Source organism: Phyllobates terribilis, unplaced genomic scaffold, assembly GCF_046119375.1.
Source record: "Phyllobates terribilis strain yellow unplaced genomic scaffold, ASM4611937v1 Scaffold_1__5_contigs__length_1240528914, whole genome shotgun sequence".
In the NCBI taxonomy this organism is placed as follows: Eukaryota; Metazoa; Chordata; class Amphibia; order Anura; family Dendrobatidae; genus Phyllobates; species Phyllobates terribilis.
In genome coordinates this window covers 445,746,937-445,771,417 of record NW_027362761.1, presented here as the reverse complement: position 1 = coordinate 445,771,417, position 24,481 = coordinate 445,746,937, and positions in this window count along the sequence as shown.

The window sequence follows — 24,481 nt, the reverse complement described above, 5'->3', positions numbered from 1 at the left end:
CATAGAGGAGGGCCTCAGTAAAAAAAATGTTCCCATTATGAAGGAGTGGGTCTCCTTTAGTGCTAATTCCCATGCAGTGACTGCAAGGGCTGCCAAAATTTGGAAAAAAAAAAATAATATAAAGAGACATAGATCTGGGCCACAGTAATGACATGTTCCCATTAGAAAGGAGCGGTTCTGCTATACAGTTATTGCGTATGCAGTGAGTACAATGGCTGCCTAAATTTGGGCAAAACCCCAATACCAATTTAAAGACAAATAGAGGTGGGCCTCAATAATGACATGTTCCCATTAGAAAGGAGCGGTTCAGCTATACAGTTATTGCATATGCAGTGAGTACAAGGCCTGCCTAAATTTGGGAAAAAAAACAATACTAATTTGAAGACACATAGAGGTGGGCCTCAGCGGATCTCCCATACTGTTCTTGTGTATGCAGTGACTGCAACGGCTGCCAAGAATAAGGACGCACTCCAATGCCCCTTGGAAGAGACGTAGAGGAGCTCCTTTTTAAAAAAATTTCCCCATTATTAGGAAGTCGGTCTCCCATACTCTTCTTGCGTATGCAGTGACTGCAACAGCTGCCAAAAATTTGGACGCACTCCAATGCGTTTTGGAAGAGACATAGAGGAGAGCCTGATTACATTTTTTTTCACATTATTAGGAAGTGGGTCTCCTATACTGTTATTGCCTATGCAGCGAATGCAAGGGCTACCAAAAATTTGTAGGCACTTCAATGCCCCTTGCAAGAGACGTATATATGGTGACATGGTAATATGGTGGTGATATGGTGGTGGAGGATGAGGACAAGGAGGAGGACACCAGCAAATAGACAAAGTCAGGAAGCGTATACCCATGTCTGGGAGTGAAGAGTAGTGTTGAGCCACCCCCGTAGTGTTCGGGTTCGGTTCGTCGAACACCGGGATGTTCGAGGAACTGTTCGTCGAACTGTTCGTCGAACACCTTAGAACACCGTCGAACACCGTTAAAACCAATGGCAGGCAAACAAAAACACATAGAAACACATAGAAAACACCTTCAAAGGTGTCCAAAAGCTGACAAACTGCTCAGAAGACGGTCTCTTTAAAAAAGCCGGCCGGCAATTCATCAGCGGCATACACCGGTACCCGACAATTTAGACAAGAAGGAATAGAGCATCACACATAGATTAGATAGATAGAAACATGTCAGTCACACATATAAGAAGCACAGTGACAGTGTTGCTTACTGTACTTGTCATTTAGTGTAAAGCATTTATTTAAAAAAATAATAGTGTTTTCATGCACCGTCTCTTTAAGAAAGCCGGCCGGCAATTCAGCAGCGGTACCCGACATTTAAATGTGGCACAGCACAGCGTTGTTTAAATGTGGAGCCAAGATTGGTGATTGGTTGCGGCCGATATTTAAATTTGGCGCCCAAATCGGTGATTGGTCGCGGGCAGCGCCAGCGACCAATCAGCGATTTTTAACACAAATGTCCAGATCTTTGTAACACCATGCGGATACTGTGGGGACATCAGCGGCTAGGGTGTCAAGGGAGGACCGGGGAGCGGCGCTGCAGGTCGAGATACTTCTGCTGCGAGCAGTCGCTCATCTCCCGGCTTCTCGCAACGGAAGTATCCGACCAGGCAGCGGCGCTCCCCGGTCCTCACCAATACGATTAGCTGATTGGTCGCGCTCTCCGCACGCGACCAATCAGTGATCTTGGCGCTAAAGTTAAACACCGCTCTGCTGATTGGTCGCGGACGCTGTCCGCGACCAATCACCGATTTGGGCGCCACATTTAAATAGCGGCCGCGACCAATCAGCGAGCTTGGCGCCAAATTTAAACAACGCTCTGCTGATTGGACGCGGACGCCAGCCTCGACCAATCAGCGAGATTGGCGCCAAATTTAAACCCCGCTCTGCTGACTGATCGCGGTCGCCGTCCGCGACCAATCAGTAGTATTGGCGCCAAATTTAAACCCTGCTCGGCTGATTGGTCACGGTTGCCGGCCGCGACCAATCAGCAGTATTGGCGCCAAATTTAAACCCCGCTCTGCTGATTGGTCACAGTTGCCTTCCGCGACCAATCAGCGATTTTGACGCCAAATTTAAACACCGCTCTGCTGATTGGTCGTGGCCGGCGATTGCGACCAATCAGCATTATTGGCACCAAATTTAAACCCCGCTCTGCTGATTGGTCGCGATGCCGGCCGCGACTAATCAACATTGTTGCCGCCAAATTTAAACACCGCTCTGCTGAATGGTCGAGGTCGTGACCAATCACCATTATTGGCGCCAAATTTAAACACCGCTTTGCTGATTGGTCGCGACCACAACCTATCAGCATTATTGGTGCAAAATTTAAACCCTGCTCTGCTGATTAGTCGCGACCGCCGGCCGTGACCAATCAGTGATATAGTTGCCAAATTTCAACACCGCTTTGCTGATTGGTCGCGGTTGCTGGCCGCGACCAGTCAGCGATTTTGGCGCAAAATTTAAACACCGCTCTGCTGATTGCGCCGGGTCTGCCGCATACATATTCTAGAATACCCGATGCGTTAGAATCGGGCCACCATCTAGTTTCATGAAATAATTAAAAAAAAAATTGACGTGGGGCTTCGCACTATATTTGTGTCCAGTCAGGTACAGCAGGCAGGAACGGGCTGCCCCCAACCACCAGCTGCCTATTTGTACCTGGCCGGACACAACAATATAGGGAAGCCCTTTTTTTCTTAATTATTTCATGAATTTCTTGAAATAATTAAAAAAAAAAATACGTGGGGCTTCGCCCTATTTTTGTGTCCAGCCAGGTACAACTAGGCAGCTGGGGGCTGGAATCTGCAGCGCAGGGAGGCCCAAGCTTTCTGGGTCCCCCCAGCTGCAAATTGCAGTCCGCAGCCACCCCGGAAAATGGCGCATTCATAGAAGCGCCATCTTCTGGCGCTGTACCCAACTCATCCAGGGCCCTGGTGCGGTGGCTCACTGGGTAATAAAGGGGTTAGGGCCAGCTTGGCATTATCAGCTGGCCCTAAGCCCGAAATTCATGGGGTCACGCCAATATTAGACATGACCACTATGAATTTCTAGTAAAGTATTTAAAAAAAACACAACACCCAGAAAAAAGTCCTTTAATTGAAATAAACACACAATTCTTTATTGTTCTAAATTAAACCATACTTACCGTCACGCCCATTCCAGCTGAAGCCAACGATCTCCTGCAATAAAAGTAAAATAATAAAGCAACCTCATCCTTACCTTTCCATGGTTCCCACGACAGCTTCAGCTCTGCTACATCGAGATGACAGGCTGGACCGCAGCAGAATGCTGCCATCCAGCCTGTCATCCCGCAGACACTGAGAAGCGCAGGCATGCTTCCGCTCCTCAGCGTCTCTCTGTGACGGCATCCAGATGAGCCGAGGTCATGTCCAATGTACTCAGCTCACCTCATGTACGTCACTGACAGCGTGGAAGAATTCTCCTGCACTCAGCGCTTCAGCGTGAGAATTCTCCCACGCTGTCAGTGACGTACATGAGGTCAGCTGAGTTCAATGTATATGAATGAGCTCACCTCATGCACGTCACTGACAGCGTGGGAAAATTCTCCTGCACTCAGCGCTTCAGCTTGAGAATTTTCCCACGCTGTCAGTGACGTGCATGAGGTGAGCTCATTCATGTTCAATGAACTCGGCTCACCTCATGCACGTCACTGACAGCGTGGGAAAATTCTCACGCTGAAGCGCTGAGTGCAGGAGAATTCTCCCACGCTGTCAGTGACGTGCATGAGGTGAGCCGAGTTCATTGTCGGCTCATCTGGATGCCGTCACAGCGAGACACTGAGGAGCGCAAGCATGCCTGCGCTTCTCAGTGTCTGCGGGATGACAGGCTGGATGGCAGCGTTCTGCTGCGGTCCAGCCTGTCATCTCGATGTAGCAGAGCTGAAGCTGTCCTGGGAACCATGGAAAGGTAAGGATGAGGTTGCTTTATTATTTTACTTTTATTGCAGGAGATCGTTGGCTTCAGCTGGAATGGGCGTGGTGGTAAGTATGGTTTAATTTAGAACAATAAAGGATTGTGTCTTTATTTCAATTAAAGGACTTTATTCTGGGTGTTTGTGTTTTCTTTTAACTTTGACTATGGGGTTAGTAATGGGGGTGTCTTATAGACGCCTCTCCATTACTAACCTGGGCTTGATGTCAGGTGGCATTATAAGCTGACATCAACCCTAGCCCTATTACCCCACTGCCACCGCTACAGGGCAGTGGGAAGAGCGAGGCTAAGTGCCAGAATTGGCGCATCCTATGGATGCGCCATTTCTGGGGCGGCTGACGGCTGGTGTTTCTAGCCTGGGAGGGGGCCAATATTCATGGCACCCTTCCTGGGCTATTAATATCAGCCCCCAGCTGTCTGCCTAGCCTTTGCTAGCTATTAAAATAGGGGGGACCCCACGTCATTTTTTTTGGGGGGGGGTCCCCCATTTTAATAGCTAGTAAAGGCTAAGTATTCCGCTGGGGGCTGATATTAGTAGCCTGGGAAGCTCCGTGGGTATTACCCCCTTCCCAGGCTTCAAACATCTGCCCCAGCCGTCTGCTTAACCTCCGCTAGAGCCTAAAATTACGGGGAACCCCACGCCAATTTTTTTTTAAATAAATCCTTTATTTTAACACTAAATGACAAGTACAGTAATCAACACTATCACTGTACTTCTTATATATGTGACTGACATGTTTCTATCTATCTAATCTATGTGTGATGCTCTATTCCTTCTATTCTAAATTGTCTGGTACAGATGCTGAATTGCCGGCCGGCTTTTTTAAAGAGACAGTGCATGAAAACACTATTATTTTTTTTAATAAATCCTTTACACTAAATGACAAGTACAGTAAGCAACACTGTCACTGTACTTCATATATATGTGACTGACATGTTTCTATCTATCTAATCTATGTGTGATTCTCTATTCTTTCTATTCCAAATTGTCGGGTGCCGCTGCTGAATTGCCGGCATGCTTTTTTAAAGAGACGGTGCATGAAAACACTATTATTTTTTTTGATAAATCCTTTACACTAAATGACAAGTACAGTAAGCAACACTGTCACTGTACTTCATATATATGTGGCTGACATGTTTCTATCTATCTAATCTATGTGTGAAGCTGTATTCTTTCGGTTCTAAATTGTGGGGTACCGGTGTATGCCGCTGCTGAATTGCCGGCTTTTCATGTTTCACTGTGAGCACTGTTCCCATCGATTTGGGCAATCACTGTAATGCCACAACCACCATGGCTGTGGCATTACAGTGAGTGGCAGACAATCCCTGCATGATTGGTGCTCTAAATAGCGCCAGACATGCAGGACACGCTTTTGGTGCACGAACAGTTATCGAACATAACCTCGAACAGCCGAATTTTTTGCAAATCGTTCGGGTTCGTCGAACAACTCGAACACCGCCCAAAACAGCTCGAATTTGAGATTGGCGAACAGTTCTTGTCGAACACGGCTCATCTCTAGTGAAGAGGTGCATGGCAATAGACCTCCCAAGAAAAAACACTGAGTTTATGTTACGCTGCTATCATTCGGCGATGTTGAGAAGTCTGGCCCAATCCAGCTCTTGTTCATCTTGATAAGATTCTGCCTGTCTGCATTATTAGTTGATAAGTGGATGCGCCTATCAGTTGTAAGTCCACCAGCGGCACTAAAAACCCGCTCTGACAAAAAGCTAGCGGCAAGGCAGGCCAATATCTCCAAGGCGTAGAGAGCCAGTTAATGGCACATGTCTAGCTTGGATACTGTCAGGGATTCATGCACCCTCACGATCCCAATTACTCACTGCATAGCTATCGGCAAGCGAGCAGTTAGCGTATGGCGTACTCACCTCCGAATTCCAACGCATGGAATATGTGTATATGCCCCCGTACGATCACTGTCAGCTTCATGATACCTCAATTAACATTATTTGCTGCCACCACCAATCAGTTTTAAATATTCAAATACAAGACAGGCCTGATTTGACGCCTGATTTCTGGTAGCATATATGGCTTCGGGGGAGGAACCATTACAAAACAGAAGAAACAGAACTATTACATTTAATATTTAATCCAAAAGGGAGGCAGTGCTTATGAAAAAATATACAAAAGATTTTACAAAAGGGGACAATACAATACAGAATATTCAGTTACACAAAACAAAAAGGGATTAATGGAAGAAACTTACTAGACAGATCGCAGAGACGATTCATTTTAGCTGGAGAGGAGGCGCTCTAATGGACTGTTATCGAACGGGACTCGTGCTTACAAAATATGTATCTCCGGGCATGAGTCTAGATCCAGATTCAGTGTCAGGAAAAACACACTTGGTCAGACTTTGTAGCCCTCTGGCGCCCCCTTATCCTGCTGGTCAAACACGGTATTGACCGAGGATGAGCACGGGTGCAGCTGCTCTAATTTATGTCGACTATTGTGGCACGTGATGTGACAGGACGTATATATACCACCAGTTCCTTACAGGAACATATATATACCTCCGTCCAGTCACCCTCAAACCACAATATCACATAAATACTGGTATACTGCCACCACCGATCGCTTAACAGGTGGATCGGGTACCCGTTAGGTAACGTGAATTAGTGGGTGAGGAACGTGTTTGCTCGACATAGGACAAGAAGAACGACGCTGGTAAATAATAAGAATTTACTCCCGAAAGTGGGCAGTGTTTACAAAAGATATACAAGATATTATAAAAGAGACAATTTACATATATGCATAAAACAGTTATTAAAATAAAAGGGATAAGTGATAGCAAAACCTGCGTCTCAGGTGATGGTCTCAGATTCTGTGGGGGGGGGACTGCTCCCCGGAAATTAGATGTGATTCCTCCACGCAGCGAGGAGTGCATGCGTCTGACGTCCCGGAGTAAGAATGAAGTAAAATGGTCGTTCTGGTTTTTAGTAAGGGGCCAAAACTCTAGGAGACACCCATGTTATTTAACTCACACGGGGGCTCGATTTTGTGAACCCACACATAAAAATCCTTCAGATTTCATATCTTGGTATGGGGGTGTCCCACATCCAAGATGGAGGCATCATGTTTGCCGTCACCAATATTCATGAAGATGGATATCAAATATGATATCTCTATGACGCTCAGAAGCTCAGAACCCATTTCCCAGGTTCCTGGTGGTCTCCCAGCCACGAAAACCACACCATCACAATTGGAAAAAGGTGAGCATCTCAAAAATGTGGTCCCTGTGTTTGTGACAGTCATGTGCATTATTAAAACTCGAAATTAAAAGTTTGTACAGTTAAACAATAGGATTGGAGGGAAAATCCAGGGTATACCAGTATGCTTGCTGACGTTTTATGGCGTTGATAAAAATTCCTTGTTAGGGGGAGAGAAAGAGTGAGTTCTATGTAGCCTCTTCCAAATGAGCAGGGGGTCGAGATTTAAGACATCTCTCATTTTTAAAACTAGGACAAAAATACATTTTGCCTGACATTCAGCTGGATCTTTTATGCCGAAGGGGGGCCCTGCCCACACACTCACTTGTGATGACCTCATGTGGGTTGGTCTCCGCCCTTCATGGTTTTATTAAAATCTCTCATTTCTGTTTCTTCTCACTGGTTGATCACAGAAGTTCGCAAGTGGCACCATATATTTTATTGTGAATTTACCTTTTTGTAGAGACCAGACATAACATGGCTACTGTCAGTTATTTTGGTATTATTTTGCGTTGTAGCTCACCGGTAGGGCTCTCAGATACTGAAAAATATGAATATTGTTCCTTAGCTAACCCTGCTGCTAAAAATATGTGTCCCATCACAATCCGAATTATAGAACTTCCGATATTCCATATTTCATGTCTGTGCCTAAGAAACTGCAGATCGCACATATGTGCAAATGAGAATGTCCTGGCTATTGTCTACTCATCACAGGTCTCTGCTACTAGCAGCTACATTCATATGGTAATTGGCCTGGATAAATGAGTTTGTCACCTCTAGTGTGTGTTGCGATTTGCATAGAGACAGCTCCTTAGATTGGAAGCTCTTCTCCTTGCGAGCAAGATAGGGAAGGGGGAATCAGGGGTTGGAGGAAGAGAGAGAGATTTCTAATATTTTCTATGACAGATAATCAATAATTATAAAGCACAGAGGAAGCATGGGGGACATTGGTACGGTCAGCAAGGTACTCCTTCAGCATCTTCAGAAAATTATCCCTACTTGTGAGACTACCCTGCGCATCAGGGCCTGTACGATTGGAGGGTCTTTCAGTTGACAATCCACTGGCGGCACTAAAAACTCGCTCTGACAAAACGCTAGCGGCAGGGCAGGCCAGGACCTACAAGGCGTAGAGAGCCAGTTCATGCCATGTGTCCAGCTTTGATAACCAATAATTATAAGGAACAGAGGAATCACGGAGGACGTTGGTACGGTCGGCAAGGTACTCCCTCACGATCTTCTGAAACTTTGCACTCCTTGTGAGAGTACCCCCCGCCTCAGGGCCTGTGCGATGGTAGGGTCTGAGAAAACTGTCCCAGAACTTTGACAGTGTTCCCCTGCCTCTGCTGGATCGTATTCGTGTCTCTCTCGCCTGTACTCCTTGGTTGTCCAAGTAAGTGTGACCACTACCGCCAGCGTTTTCAGATGGGAATTTTTTTATTAATTCCACAACAAGGGTCTTCTGGTACTGCACCATTTTAGTTGACCTGTCCGCTGCGGGAACAAGAGATAGTTCTCCTTGTAGCGTGGATCTAGAAGTGTCACCAACCATTAATGACTGTCGCCTAAAATTTGGAGAACGCGAGGGTCACCAGAAAGGCAGAGTAACATAAACTTAGCCATGTGTGCCAGACTACTAACAGACAAGACTTACGTGTTCTCACCAAAGGAACGACTGACCATGCTCTCCTTCTCATCCTCCTCCCTCTCCTCAGGCCATCCACGCTGAACAGACTGTATGACAGTTGTGCGGGTAGTAGCGTGTATACCACAGGAAACCAGCTCCTGTTCCTCCTCCCCTTCCTCATTGTCACCCAATCCACTTTGGGATGAGATGAGGCTGGGCTGTGTGGAATCACCCTGTATAGTTCCTTGCACCATCTCATCGTGCTCCGCCTGCAATGACTCCTCTTTAATTGTGAGCAGCGATTGTTTCAGAAGACAGAGAAGCGGAATGGTGATGCTAATTATGGCATCATCACTGCTCACCATATTGGTGGAGTCCTCAAAGTTTTGGAGGACGGCACAGATGTCTGAAATCCATGCCCACTCCTCAGCTCTTATGTGCTGAGGCTGACCTGAATGCCGACAGACGTTTTGAAGCTGGTACTGAACAACAGCCCTGTGCTGCTCACAAATCCTTCCCAACATCTGCAACGTTGAGTTCCAACGTGTGGGGACATCGCACACCAGTAGGAGAGTTGGAAGCTGCAAATGCTGCTGAATCACGGCAAGGGCGTTGGAAGCTGGAGCTGACTTTCTAAAATGGGCACACACATGGCGTACTTTGACAAGCAGATCCGGAAAATCTGGTAGGTTTTGAGAAACCACTGAACCACGAGGTTAAGCACATGGGCCAGGCATGTTACATGTGTAAGCCTGCCTCACTTCAGAGCCGCCACCAGGTTCCGGCCATTGTCACATATGACCTTGCCTGGCTGTAGGTTCAGCGGTGACAGCCACAGATCTGTCTGCTCTTTCAGAGCTGTCCACAACTCTTCAGTGGTGTGCGGTTTGTCACCTAAGCATATTAGCTTCAGCACAACCTGTTGCTGGTTGGCCAAGGCAGTGCTGCAGTGCTTCCAGCTTCTGACTGATGTGGGCATTTTGGTGATGGAGGCTGAAGAGAAGGAGGAGGTTCAGGAGCTGTAGAATATGGGGGCAACCCTGATTGATCTAGGGCCCGCAATCCTCGGCGTCGGGAGGATGTTTTCCATCCCAAAGTCTGACTGGGTCCCGGCTTCCACTATATTAACCCAGTGTGCCGTCAGCGAGATGTACCATCCCTGCCCACAATCACTTGTCCACATGTCCATGGTTAGGTGGACCTTCCCAGTAACTGTGTTGTTAAGGGCATGATTAATGTTCTGGGACACGTGCTTGTGTAATGTGGGGATGCCATACTGGGAAAAATAGTGGTGGCTGGGGACCGATTACCGAGGGACGGCCGCCGCCATAAGGTTGTGGAAAGCTTCTGTCTCCACGAGCCTAAAAGGCAACATTTCGAGCGCAAGCTTTCGTAATATGTGTGAATTTAGTAGTGTGGCCTGTGGGGCGTTGGCTGCGTATTTGCGCTTGTGTTCCAAGGACTGGGGTAGGGACAACTGAACGCTGTGCTGGGACAAGGACGTGGACGTGGTTGCTGATGGTGCTAGTTGAGAGTGTGCAATGACAGGTGCAGGGCAGGAGGCATCTTCGCATGCTCCTTGGACAGGGGATTGGCGTGCATGCACAACAGCAGAACAAGCAGTGGTGTCACCCGCAGACACTGTTTTTGGACCCTGACGTTCGGCGTCGGGTGCTTTGCTGTCATGTGCCTGATCATGCTGGTGGTGATCAGACTGCTAGTTTTGCTACCACTGCTGATGTTGGCCTAGCAGATGGTGCAAATGGCCTTTTTGGGGTTATCTGCAGAGTCTTTAAAAAACAACCAGACTCGTGAAGACCTAACAGTTGTACTGGCAACTTCTGTCATGTTGGTGTTTCGGGGAACGGTTTCCCGCCTCGTGTCTGTGGCCACCACACTGCTTGTCCCTGCCTGTTTTGGTGCTACGCCTCCCTCCCCATGTGTGCTGCTATCCTTGCTCTGCATGTCACCTTGCCTTGTTGGGTCATTGACTTCATCGTCCACCACCTCGTCTTCCACTTCCGCACCCTGGTCCTCCTCCTGACTTTCTGGTCAATTGTGTCTCTTCATCATCCACCTCTTGCGACAGTAATTGCACTTTCCCATGACTGCTCAAATCACTACACGCTTTCTCCTCTTGCCTTGCTTGAAGCTGGCCGGGCGAGAGGACCGAATCTATAAATGGAAAAGTGAACAGCTCTTCTGAGTGTCTAAGTGTGGGATCAGTTGTCTCCGGGCACTCGGCATGGTCGGAGGAAGGATTATCAGGGTGAGGAATATGCGGTCCAGACTCACGGCTACTGAGACTTGGTCGTGTGGGTGGTGGTGGTAGTGGCAAAGTGACTGGAAGCATTATCTGTTATCCAACCAACAACCTTTTGACATTGCTCTGAGTTCAAAAGTGGTGTGCTGCGGTCCCCTAGAAATTGGGACAGAAAGGTCGGGCGACAAGATGTGGGTGTTTGTTGTGGCACAATTTCAGCTTGCCCACAGCCTCGGCCTGTCCATTCACCATCAGCATCACGTCCACTTCCCCATCCCTTGCCACGCGCATTGCCCATTTAAAATGGAAGACAATATTTTACATGCTCGCTACAAATGGCTGGATTTGTACCACAGTTATATGTGATACGTCTGACGGACACCCACGGTTTTAAATAGCGGGCTTGTAGTTTCCTATTCCTCACAGCGACCACGTGTGAATGGCTTCACTGACACACTGAAGCAAAACTCTAAATGAAGGACAATATTTTCCACATTCACTACAAATGGCTGGATTTGAACCGCAGTTATATGTGATATGTCTGACGGACATCCACGGTTTTAAATAGTGGTCCTGTAGTTTACTATTCTTCACAGCGACCACGTGTGAATAGCCTCACTGACACACTGATGCAAAACTCTAAATGGAGGACAATGTTTTCCACATTCACTACAAATGGCTGGATTTGAGCTTCAGTTATATGTCATACATCTGATTGACACCCACGGTTTTAAATAGCGGCCCTGTAGTTTACTATTCTTGGCAGCGACCTTGTGTGAATAGTTTCACTGACACACTGCAACAAACTGTAAATGGAGGTTAATATTTTCCACGTTCACTACAAATTTCTGGATTTTTATCGTTGTAATATGGGATCACATCAGATGATAGAAAAGATCTGGCTGTATTCTGCAGTGCTAACAAGCAAATGGAGCACTAGAATGGTGTACTCTGTATTGCTTTTTAAGCAAATAATCAGGATTAAGATTAAAAAAAAATAGCCCTGGCCCCTGATATCTGGGGCTATGTCTATGGATATCTGTAACAGCAGATCTGTCTGTCTGCCTGCCTAACTCCTGCTATCAGGATTAATATATGCAGCTGGATTAGTCCTCAGAAGGACTGTTAGTTCAGATGGATATATGGTTATATATGGTTATATTTCACTCCTGGAGTACCTCTACCTATGCCTAATTATTACTCCAATTCTGTCCCTCACACAACAGCACCTCTCCCTACTCTTTCCGTTTCCGGGATAGACTGTGACGAGCCTAGCATCACCAGGTCTTATATAGACTCGATGACGCTATGTGGCCAGCCAATCACTGTAATGCCACAACCAACATGGCTATGGCATTAAAGTGCATGCCAGATAATCCCTGCATAATAAATAATAATTATAATCTTTGTATTTACAGTGGGTATGGAAAATATTTAGACCCCTTTAAATTTTTCACTCTTTGTTTCATTGCAGCCATTTGGTAAATTCTAAAAAGTTCATTTTTTTCTCATTAAAGTACACTCTGCACCCCATCTTGACTGAAAAAAAGTAGAAATGTAAATATAGAAAGTTTTGCAAATTTATTAAAAAAGAAAAACTGAAATATCACATGGTCATAAGTATTCAGACCCTTTGCTCAGACAATCATATTTAAGTCACATGCTGTCCATTTCCTTGTGATCCTCCTTGAGATGGTTCTGCTCCTTCATTGGAGTCCAACTGTGTAATTAAACTGATAGGACTTGATTTGGAAAGGCACACACCTGTCTATATAAGACCTCACAGCTCATGAGAATCACAAGCTCAAAGGAACTGCCCAAGGAGCTCAGAGACAGAATTGTGGCAAGAAAAAAAATGAACTTTTTAGAATTTACCATATGGCTGCAATGAAACAAAGAGTGAAAAATTTAAAGGAGTCTGAATACTTTCCGTACCCACTGTATATAGCGCTAACATACTCCGCAGTGCTTTACAATTCAGACAATTTACAGACATAATCAGCATTGTCCCCATTGGGGCTCACAATCGACATTCCCTATCAGTAAGCATTTGGAGTGTGAGAGGAAACTGGAGAACCTGGAGGAAACCCATACAAACACGGGGAGAGCATACAAACTCCTTGCAGATGTTGTCCTTGGTGGGATTTGAACCCAGGACCCCAGCGCTACAAGGCTGTAGTGCTAACCACTGAGCCACCGTGCTGTCCTAAAGAGCGCCAAACATGTTTTTAAAGAGCGCCAAACATGCAGGGCGGGAACCCGAGCTCCTGCCCGAGCACCCCGGAGATAGTCACCGAGCTTATTGAGCAGGGTGATGCTCGGATGAGTACCGAGCAGTGGCGAGCACGCTCGCTCATCACTATCAAACACCAATCCACATTTCAGCATCTAAATCCTTTGTGCTAATTGTGTGGTCCAGCCTGCAGTCCACATTTCAATTTCTATTTTTTTTTTGCTAATTGTGTGGTCCAGACACCAGTCCACTTTTCAGCATCTAAATCCTTTATGCTAATTGTGTGGTCCAGCCAGCAGTCCACATTTCAGCATCTAAATCCTTTGTACTAATTGTGTGGTCCAGACACTAGTCCATATTTCAGCATATAAATCCTTTGTGCTAATTGTGTGGTCCAGCCCGCAGTCCACATTTCAAAATCTAAATTTTTTTTGCTAATTGTGTGGTCCAGACACCAGTCCATATTTCAGCATCTAAATCCTGTGTGCTAATTATGTGGTCCAGTCATCAGTCCACATTTCACCCTCTAAATTTTTTTTTCTAATTATGTGGTCTAGACACCAGTCCACATTTCAGCATCTAAATCCTTTGTGCTAATTATGTGGTCCAGATACCAGTCCACATTTTATCATTTAAATCCTTTGTGCTAATTGTATGGTCCAGCTAGCAGTCCACATTTCAAAATCTAACTTTGTTTTGCTAATTGTGTGGTCCACACACTAATTCACATATCTCAGGGGCCTTAAAACATTGTTCAAACAGCGACTAGGCCCATTGTGTGAGTGTTGAACCGTATCCACAGGGAGTCTCACATGCAGACCCAGGTGATGGGTTAGACCTGAGAAAAATACCTCCACTAATACACACTTAGCTTTGGGGGGGGGCTTATCTTAGTGAAGGAGAAAAGAATCCAAATGTTTAGTGGGGAGTTTTGTGGAAGGACATTTAAGGAATAGAATCGAGACTGAGTTCCTGGACCATGGATGGATCCATGAGATATGGAGATCAGTACCGACTGGGCTGGATAAACGTGCTACAGTTGGGAGATATGTCATTGAGATTTAAACTTTCTTAAAGGACAGTGATAAATGAAAAAGTGGAAAAAAAAACACTTTTTCATTTTTACGAATCAATTTGTGAAGCACCTGGGGGTTCCAAGTACTCTCTATGCATCTAGATAGGTGCCTTGGGTGGTCTAGTTTCCAAAATGGGGTCACTTGTGGGGGAGCTCCAATGTTTAGGCACACAGGGGCTGTCCAAACGCAACATGGTGTCCGCTAACAATTTGAGCCGATTTTCCATTCAATTTGTTAGCGGACACCATGTCGCGTTTGGAGAGCCCCTGATGTGCCTAAACAGTGGAGCTCCCCCACAAGTGACCCCATTTTGGAAACTATACCCCTCAAGGATTTTATTAAGGGGTATAGTGAACATTTTGAATCCAGAGGTACGACTCAGAATTTGATAACATTAGGTCATCATATTGAATAAGTTGTCATTACTCTTGAGCGCAAGTGCTCGCTACTAGTTTGCATCGGGTACTCAGGTGTGCACCATGTATCACGGGTGCTCAAGTGAAATGCTCGACTCCCCGCCCGCATGTTTCACGGTTATTAAACACCCCAAAAAAAACATGCGGGGATCGCTCGTGCATGGCAGGCAATCCCCGCGAGATTTTTTTGGCCGCGAAGCATATGGGGCGGAGACTCGAGCACCCGTGATACTCAGTGCATACCCGAGCACCCGATGCAAACTCAAGTAGCGAGCACTTGCGCTCAACACTAGTCGCCATATCGTTATCTTTTTTTTTTTTTTTTACTTTTGAAAAAAAACAACCCCAACCCTAACATTAGCACAACCCCAACCCCAGCCCTAGCGTTTATTTTTTACGCCGTTCCTCGTGCAGTATAAGTGATGAGATTACTTTATTCTTCGGGTCGGTGTGATTACAGCGATACCAGAATCATATCGGGTATTTATGATTGACAGCTGTCACACACCAAAAGACATATTTTGTAAAATCTAGTTTTTGCATCGCCATATTTTGGCCGACAGAGTCATGTGACGGCTTGTTTTTTGCGGGATGAGTTGACGTTTTTATTGGTGCCATTTTCAGGCACGTGACATTTTTTGATCGCTTTCTATTCCTATCTTTGGGATGCTGAATAAACAAAAACCAACAATTCAGGAATTGTGTTTTTTTACATTTTTTTATTATGCTCCGGGTGTGGTAAAATTGGTAAGGTAGCTTTATTCTTCGGGTCAGTACGTTTAAAGCGGTACCACATTTATATCGTTTATTATGTTTTGGCGCTTTTAAACAGTAAAAGCTATTTTATAGAAAAAAATATTCTTTTGCATCGCTTTATTCTGAGAGCTGTAACTTTTTGATTTTTCGGATGATGGAGCTGTATGGCGGCTTGCTTTTTGCGGGACGAGATGACGTTTTCAGCGGTACAATTTTTATTTATATTCGTCTTTTTGATCGCGTGTTATTACATTTTTTGCTTGGCGGTATGATGATAAAGCATTGTTTTTTTCTTTGTTTTTTTTTTTACCGTGTTCACTGAAGGGGTTAACTAGTGGAACAGTTTTATAGGCCAGGTCGTTACGGACGCAGCGATACCAAATATGTGTACTTTTATTGTTTGTTTTTGTTTTTTTCATAATAATATTTATTGATGGGTACATTATATTTTTATTTTTAGTGGATTATTTTTTTTTATATTTTTGCAATTTTTTTTTTTTTTTTTTTCACTTTTTGGGAGTTTTTTTACTTTTTTACTTTGTCCCACTATGGGACTTTCACTTTTTTTATTCTGATCGCCTGCATGGCACAGGAATGCAGCACCATCCCTGTGCCATGCAGGCAGTCAGCGCTGGACAGGGAGAAGATAGTTTGGAGATGCACTGCGCATGTCCAAACAATCTTCCTGCTGTCTGGTGACCCGGATGTTGTCATGACGACATCGGGTCGTCATGGCAACACCCGGGAAGCCGCGGCAGACAGCGCTGGAGGCCGGAAGAGGAGGTGAGTATACCGATCACCTCCCCTTGCCACAGCAATGCTGCGATCGACTTCGATCGCAGCATTGCGGGGGTTAATGTGCTGGGAGAGGTGCGGGACCGCTCCCTGCATATAGTACCGGGTGTCAGCTGTGACAATCAGCTGACACCCGGCGGCGATCGCGCCCGCACAGCCTGTGTGCTTGCGCGATCGCAATGACGTACTAATACGGGTCAGGCTCTTAAAGCCCAGGGCATTGACGCGTATTAGTATGTCATGGGGTTTAAAGGGGTTAATACCTTGAGGAAATGTTTTGCATCTGCGCCGATTCTAATACAGCCAGACATCACTCAGCGATTTGTTGTAGAAGTTGATGCATCTGAAGTGGGGGTGGGTGCTGAATTGTCGCACAGTGCATCTCCTAGAAAATGGCGTCCATGTGCATATTTTTCTTTGAAACTGTCATCCGCTGAGAAAAACTAAGACATTGGTAATAGGGAACTCTTGCCAATTAACTGGGCTTTTGAAGAGCAGGGACATTTTCTGGAAGGGGCAGTTCATCCGGTCATGGTAATCACTAGTGATGAGCCGTGGATGTTCGGGTCCTGTGGGTTCGGCTGAACATTAAAAAAAGTTTGGTTCAGGTACCAGAGCCCAGACCCCTTCAAATGAATGGGGGGCCCGAACATCCAGCATTTCCCACGCTGTCATCTGTGTGACAGCTCAAGAAACACTGGCTCTGATCGGCGGTAAGTTCCTTAGTACTACTACGTTGCAGTACGACTCTCATCATCCTACACCAGGTCTCGCTGATAGCAGCGAGAGCAGGCGAGGCTGATGAGAGTATTCATCAGCCGGCGCCTGTGCATTAAATACTAAATAAAAATATGATGTGCGGTCACCTCAATTTTTGCTTTCTAGTGCAAGTAAAGCTGACTGCTGGGGGCTTTAAATTGGCTGCTTATCAAAAATAGAGAGCACTGTTTTTTGAAATTATTGAAATAAATAACTTATATAAAATGCATCGGGCCCCCCCATTTTTGACAATTAGCCAAGCTAAAGCAGACAGATGGGGGCTGGTATTCTCAGACTGGCAAGGGACCATGGATATTGGCCCTCTCCAGCCTAAAAATAGCAGCCCACAGCCACCCCAGAAAAGGCGCATCTATTAGATGCGCTAATTCTGGCACTTTGCCCAGCTCTTCCCACTTGCCCTGGTACAGGGGCAAGTGGGGTAATATTTGTGGGGCTGGTTTTTGGGGCTTTGTAATGTGAGCTGACATCAATCCCACAGGTTAGTAATGGAGAGGCATCTATAAGACGCCCCCATTACTAATCCCAAAGTCAAATGTAATAAAAACACATAGAGTAAACACTCCCCATCCTATTTTTCCTATTTTATTAGTGATGAGCGAGTGTGCTCTTCACTACTTGTTACTCACCCGAGCATCACTGTGCTCAGGATGCTCGTTATTCGGCGAGTATTTTTGAACAGTTTGGGCGGAAGCTTGGGTCTCCGCCCCGCGGGTTTAGCGCTTTTTAAACAGCCAATAAGCATGCGGGGATTGCCTGCCAGTCACTGTAATGCCGTAGCCATGTTGATAGTAGCATTACTGTAATTGGCTGACCGCACAGCGTCATCGGGTCTATATAAGACCCGGAACCCTATGCTCGTCACAGTCTATCCCGGAAACAAGCAGAGTAGGGAGAGCTGCTTCTGCTGAGCGAGGGAGAGATATTTTACTAGCATATAGGCAGGGATTCCATACCACATTTGTTTGTTTTATCTGCAACAACAGAACAGGATAGGGTCCATTGCACGTCTTTTCTATTGCTGGAACCCATATCTAATAACTTTTTTGAGGGCTACTAATAATCTTTTTACTCTTAATCCTGTGAAAAGACATACTCCATTTACACTGCTCCTGTTGTGCGTTAAAGGCATACAGCCAGACTTGGTTGATTGTATTAGCATCGCTATATAGTGCAAAGAGTGAAAAGAGTCTATCTGAGGTGTGGTAAATTTTCTGTGATACAAATGCTGAAATGTTTTCTCAGCATCAAAAAATTCTACTCTATTTAAACTGAGCCAGTTGTGCGTTCAAAATGTAAATCCAGACTTGGCTGGTAACCAGTAGCATCTCTATATTGCTATTGCACTGTAACAAGTTGATCTGAGGTGGCAAATTTTACTGCTCTAAAAATACTGCGGTTTTCTCAGCAGGGAAATATCATACGTACTTTGAAATGGGAAAGACGCATGGTAAGGGATGAGGAAGTGGACGTGATGCTGATGGTGAGCGCAGAGGCTGAGGCCGTGGACAAGGTTAAACTGTGCCTGCTGCGGGAGCACAGCAAAGACACATCATGTCGACCTAGCTTCTTGTCGCACTTTTTAGGGGGGCGCGGAACACCACTCCTGAAGCCAGACCAGTGTGAAAAGGTTGTTGATTGGATAGCAAATAATGCTTCCAGTCAGTTTGCCAGCACCACACTGTCTTCCACACAGTCCAGTCTTTAGTAGCCGTGAGTCTGGACCACATAATCCTCACCCTGATCCTCCTTCCTCCCACCATGTCGAGTGCCCAGAGACAAATGATCCCACACTTGAACACTCCAAAGATCTTTTCACATTTCCACTTATAGATTCTGACCTATCCGCTTCAAGCGGGACATGAGGAGATTGCATATAGCAATGCCCAAATATTTGAGCAGCCACAGTCACAAGAAGGCGACAGTGGGAAAGTGCAATTACTGTTGCAAGAGGTGAATGATGATCAGACACAATTGGCAGGAATTCAGGAGGAGGACCAGGGTGCTGAAGTAGACGACAAGGTGGTAGACGATGAAGTCACTGACCCAACATGGGAAGGTGACATACAGACCGAGGACAGCAGCGCAGAGGGGAGGGGATCCATAGCACCACAACAAGCAGTGGGGTGGCCAGAGACACAAGGCGAGCAACTGTTCCTCAGAACACTGACATAACGGAAGTTGCTAGTCCAAGGGTTAGGTCTTCTCGAGTCTGCCATTTTTTTAATGACTGTCCAGTTAACCCAAAAAAGGCCATTTGCAACATCTGCCATGCCAGCATCAGCATGGGAGCAAAACTACCAGCCTGACCACCACCTCCATGCTCAGGCACATGACAGCCAAACACCTGACTAGTTAGGCCGAACATCAGGGTCCAGAAACAGTGTCTGTGGGTGAAACCACTGTCTCTTCCACTGTTGTACGTGCACGCCAATCCCCTGTCCATGACACTGGCGAAGATGCCTTCCACCCTGCACCTATCATTGCACACTTGCAACCACCATCAGCAACGATGTCTTTGTCCCAGTACAGCGTTCAGTTGTCCCTACCCCAGTCCTTGGAACGCAAACGCAAATACGCTAAATAGCCACATTTTCAGACTGCTTGCCTTAGAAATGTTGCCATATAGTCTTGTTGAGACGAAAGCTTTCCGCAACCTCACGGCGGCGACCGTCCCTCGATACTTGGTCCCCAACCGACACTATTTCTCCTGGTGTGCCGTCCCAGACATACACTAGCTCGTGTCCCATTACATTACCTTTGTCCTCACCAATGCAGTTACTGGGAAGGTCCACTTAACCACGGACACATGGATAAGTGCTTGTGGCCAGGGAGGCTACATTTCCCTGACGGCACACTGGGTGAATATTGTGGAAGCCGAGACCCAGTCGGACCCTGGGACAGAACACGTCGCTGAGGATTGTGGTCCCTGGTTCAATCAGGGTTGCCCCATCTTCATGAGGAGTTCCTGAACCTCTTCCTCAGCCTCCATCTCCGAAACAACAACATCAGTCGCAAGCTGGAAGTACTGCAGCACTGCCTCAGCCAAACAGTACCAAGCTGTGCTGAAGCTAATCTGCTTAGGTGACAAAATGCACACCGCCGCAAAATTATTGAAAGGTGTAACAAACCAGACTGATCTGTGCCTCTCGCCCCTGAACATGGTCTCATGGTCTAAACATGGCCAAGCATGGTCATGTGTGACAAGCCGTATTCTGGTGGCTTCTCGGAAGCTTGGCAACCTCGCACACATACCATGCCTGGCCCACGTGCTCCACTTAGTGGTTCAGTGGTTTCTCAAAACCTACCCTGATTTGCTTGAGCTAGTTTTGAAAGTACACCGCATGTATGCCCATTTCCACAAGTCAGTTACAGCTTCCGCTGCCCTGGCAGTGCTTGCGTTTGCAACTTCCAGCTCACTGACTGGTGTGTGATATCACCACCGTTAGAACTCAATGTTACGTATGTTGGCAATGCTTTGTGAGCAGCAGAGGGCAGTTGTTGAGCGCCAGCTCCAACACCTGGCCTGATGGCCTGAAGAGGAGGAGAGGGAGGACAAAGAAGAGCACCTGAAGAGGACGAGGAGGAGAACATGGACAGTCATCCTCTTGGTGGGGGCAGGGAAGTTTTGGCTGTTGGCAGTCTGGCATACATGGCTGAGTTTATGTTCTGCTGCCTTTCCCGTGATTCTCACGTTGTATGCATTTTGCCCAATACTAATTACTGGTTGATCACCCTTCTAGACCCACGCTACAAGAAGAACTTTCTATCTTTCCCCTGGCGAAGAAGTCTACGAAAATGTTGCAGTACCAGAAGGTCCTAATTGAAGAATTATTAAAAAAATTCCCATCTGACAACGCTGGCGGCAGAGGTCACAGTTCCTTGAACAACCAAGGAGAACAGGCAAGGGAAACATGCCAGATGCAGCAGAGGCAGGGGAACACTGTCAAAGGTCTGGGACAGTTTTCTCAGACCCTCCCAGTGCCCAGGCCCTGAAGCGCGGGGTACTCTAACAAGAAGGGAAAAGTTTTGGAAGATACTGAACGAGTTTTTTGCCGACCGCACCAGCGTCCTCTGTGATTCCTCTGTGCCTTAAAACTATTGGGTTATCCAAGCTGGGCATGTGGCATTAACTTTCTCTTTATGCCTTGGAGTTCCTGGCCTGGCGCTAGCATTTTGTCAGCGGGTTTTTAGTGCCGCCGGGGGTATTATAGCTGATAGGAGCAGCTGCCTGTCAACTGAAAATGCTGACAGGCTGACTCTTATTAAAATGAACAAGGGCTGGATTGGCCCAGACTTCTCAACACCACCAGATGACAACAGCGGAACATAAACTCAAATCCATTTTTTTTTCTGGTTTATTCCCATGGACTCCTTCCCACCCAGACATGGGTATAAACTTCAGGTTTTTGTCTTTTTTATGTCGTCCTTCTCCTCATCTTCCACCACCATATCAACATATCAATTTTTTTTAGGGGGGTTATATTGCCCTTATTAACAATTTTCAGAGGCCTACCTCTAACATTATTTAATATATATATATATGTATTTACCAGGGGTAAATTTTTTTTCAGCCCATGCATTTAGTGCATGGGCATTAACAGTCTAGGATACCTACATCTCTTCAAAGGGGTATTGGAGTGCCTCTTTCTAGTTTTTGGCATCCCTTGCACTTAGTGCATACACTTTACCAGTCTAGGAGACCCACTCCTTAGTAATGGGAAAAAATGCTTTTCCGAGGCTCCACCTTCTAGTTGAGGGAACATTTTTGGAAAACAAAGACCTGGTGGGTTCTATTAGTATATGATCCAGTGCCTTGTTATGGGCTGTTAGGTGGTCGTCACATAGGAAGTTCTCACACTGCGTAAAGGATTTCACAGCTGGTCTCATCCATATCAGGCTGAGTAGATGCGAAATGCTCCACTATATTCCCCAGCAGGGTTCATGAAATAACAGTCATTGCTGCTGCAATCGAAAAAAAAAAAAATCTATTCTATTCCCTACTAATCCCTATGCATTTAGTATACGGATAGGTACTAGATACCATCTGGTGGAAATAACTGTTCATTCTGGCGACATACATCTCTTACACCAGGGGTCTCAAACACGCGGCCCGTGGGTCGCATGTGGCCCCTAAGGCTGCTTTATGTGGCCCGCAGGCACCATCGACTCTCCTTGACGATCGTGGCGCAGTCTTGAGCCGCGGAAAGCTACACTTTATTTCAGTTGAATATGCGTCCTTGGACACACATTCAATTGAAATGTATTACCACTCGCAGACCCACTCTCTGCACAGCAATAACAATGCCAGCCGCCGGCCAATCAGAGGCTAGCAGCTGACATCGGCGTTCTGGCGCAGGGGCTTATGATGTCACTACCATTCGCAGATGTCAGCTGCTATCCTCTGATTGGTCAGCGGCTGCCATTGGTATTGCTGAGAGCTGGTCTCTGCACAACAATACCTTGGCGGCTCCCGGGCCACGATCGTCAAGGGGTCTATGGTGCCTGTATGTGCAGAAAGGACGCAGAGGGAACAGAGGACAGGTGAGATGAATCTTTTTTTTTCTCTCTTTTTTGTGTATATGAAGATACAATAGGGGACATATCCACAATATAGAGATCTGGATGGGGACATATCCACAATATGGGAACTTGGATGGGGACATATCCACAATATGGGGACCTGGACGGGGACATACCTACAAAATGGGGACCTGGATGGGGACTTATCCACAATATGGGGACCTGGATGGGGACATATCTACAGGATGGGAACCTAACTACAATATGGGGACCTGGATGGGGAGACATATCTACAATATGGGAACCTGGATGAGGACCTAGCTACAATATGGGGACCTGGATGGGAACATACCCACAATATGGGGACCTGGATGAAACATGTCCACAATATGGGGACATGGATGGGGACATATCTACAAGAAGGGGTCCTGGATGGGGACATATCTACAATATGGGGTGTGAGGCAGTGACTGGGATCGTATACGAGGGACGTTATATATCCCCCAGAATGTGTACAGAGACCTATTAAAATCCATTGGAGTGCATTGCAGTCACAGACACAGCTGCGGCTGCAATGCAGGAATGAAGGTGAGCAATGACCTGGTCAGACTACCTGGCTAAGGCAGACTAAGTAAAACCCGGCAGGGCCTTCATTTCTTGGAGGAGGTCACAGGAGGTAGTGGGGCGGCCTCCTCCCTCCAACCCGGGTTTTCCAGTGGCTCTTGCCACAGGTCCTTTAAAACTCCTGCATTAAGGATTAGTGTTGTTCTATGTTGCAACCTGCTAGGAGCACAGCAGGAAAGCTCAGCAGGACTGAGTGTGGCTGAACCACCACCTAGGAAGGCTCTGCACCTGTCAGGCTCTGCTCGGCCCGGCGTGGTCGTTGTCCCCGGCAACCGTTGTTTATGGACTCATGTTAACCCGGCTGCGAACCGGAGGACTTTCTGTTTAACCGTGAGTTGCTGAATAAAAGCTGTTTAAGTTGGACTTGCTTGGGTCACTGCCTCAGTTACTGCACGGTGTGAACACCGCCGCCTTACAGCTTGGTGGAGAATGCGGGCAGAGTGACTGAGGCATACCCCACAGGCCGCTGCATGACCACAATCCGGCCTGCCACCTTTCAGTTCCGCTCCATGGACAAAATGGAGGAGCTATTAAAGCAGCTCGCACTCGCCCAACAGCAGCTGCTGCAGTCTCAGCGGCAACAGCAGGAGCGGGAACAGCAGCACATTCAGCAGCAGCAGCTACTGTACCAGCAGCAGCAAAAAACAAATGAACTGATGATGCAACAGATTGCTGCCCTGCGGGAGACACCGACCGCATCAGCCCCGGTACGTCGAGACGCCCGGGACAAGGTTCGATCAGCGTTGAGGAAGATGGGACCGGAGGACGACGTGGAAGCCTTCCTTACCATCTACGAACGCACAGCAGAGCAGGAAAGCCTACCAGCTGACCAGTGGGCGGAAGTAGTGGCTCCGTTTTTGGTTGGCGATGCGCAGAAGGCCTGTTTCGACCTCAGTCAGGAGGACGCCCGGGACTACCAGAGGCTCAAAGGTGAGATCCTTGCCCGGCTGGGGGTCAATACATACGTGAGGGCTCAGCGTGTGTTTTCGTGGGCCTATGTGGAGACCCGACCTGCTCGGTCTCAGGCTTATGACCTCCTGCAGCTGGTAAAGAGGTGGCTCCAACCTGAGACTTTGTCCCCAGCCCAGATAGTGGAGAGGGTGGTGGTAGACCGGCTGGTGAGGACTCTGCCAGTCGCTATCCAGTGTTGGGTGGGGCAAGGGGACCCCGGCACCCTCGACCAGGTGGTCAGTGTGGTCGA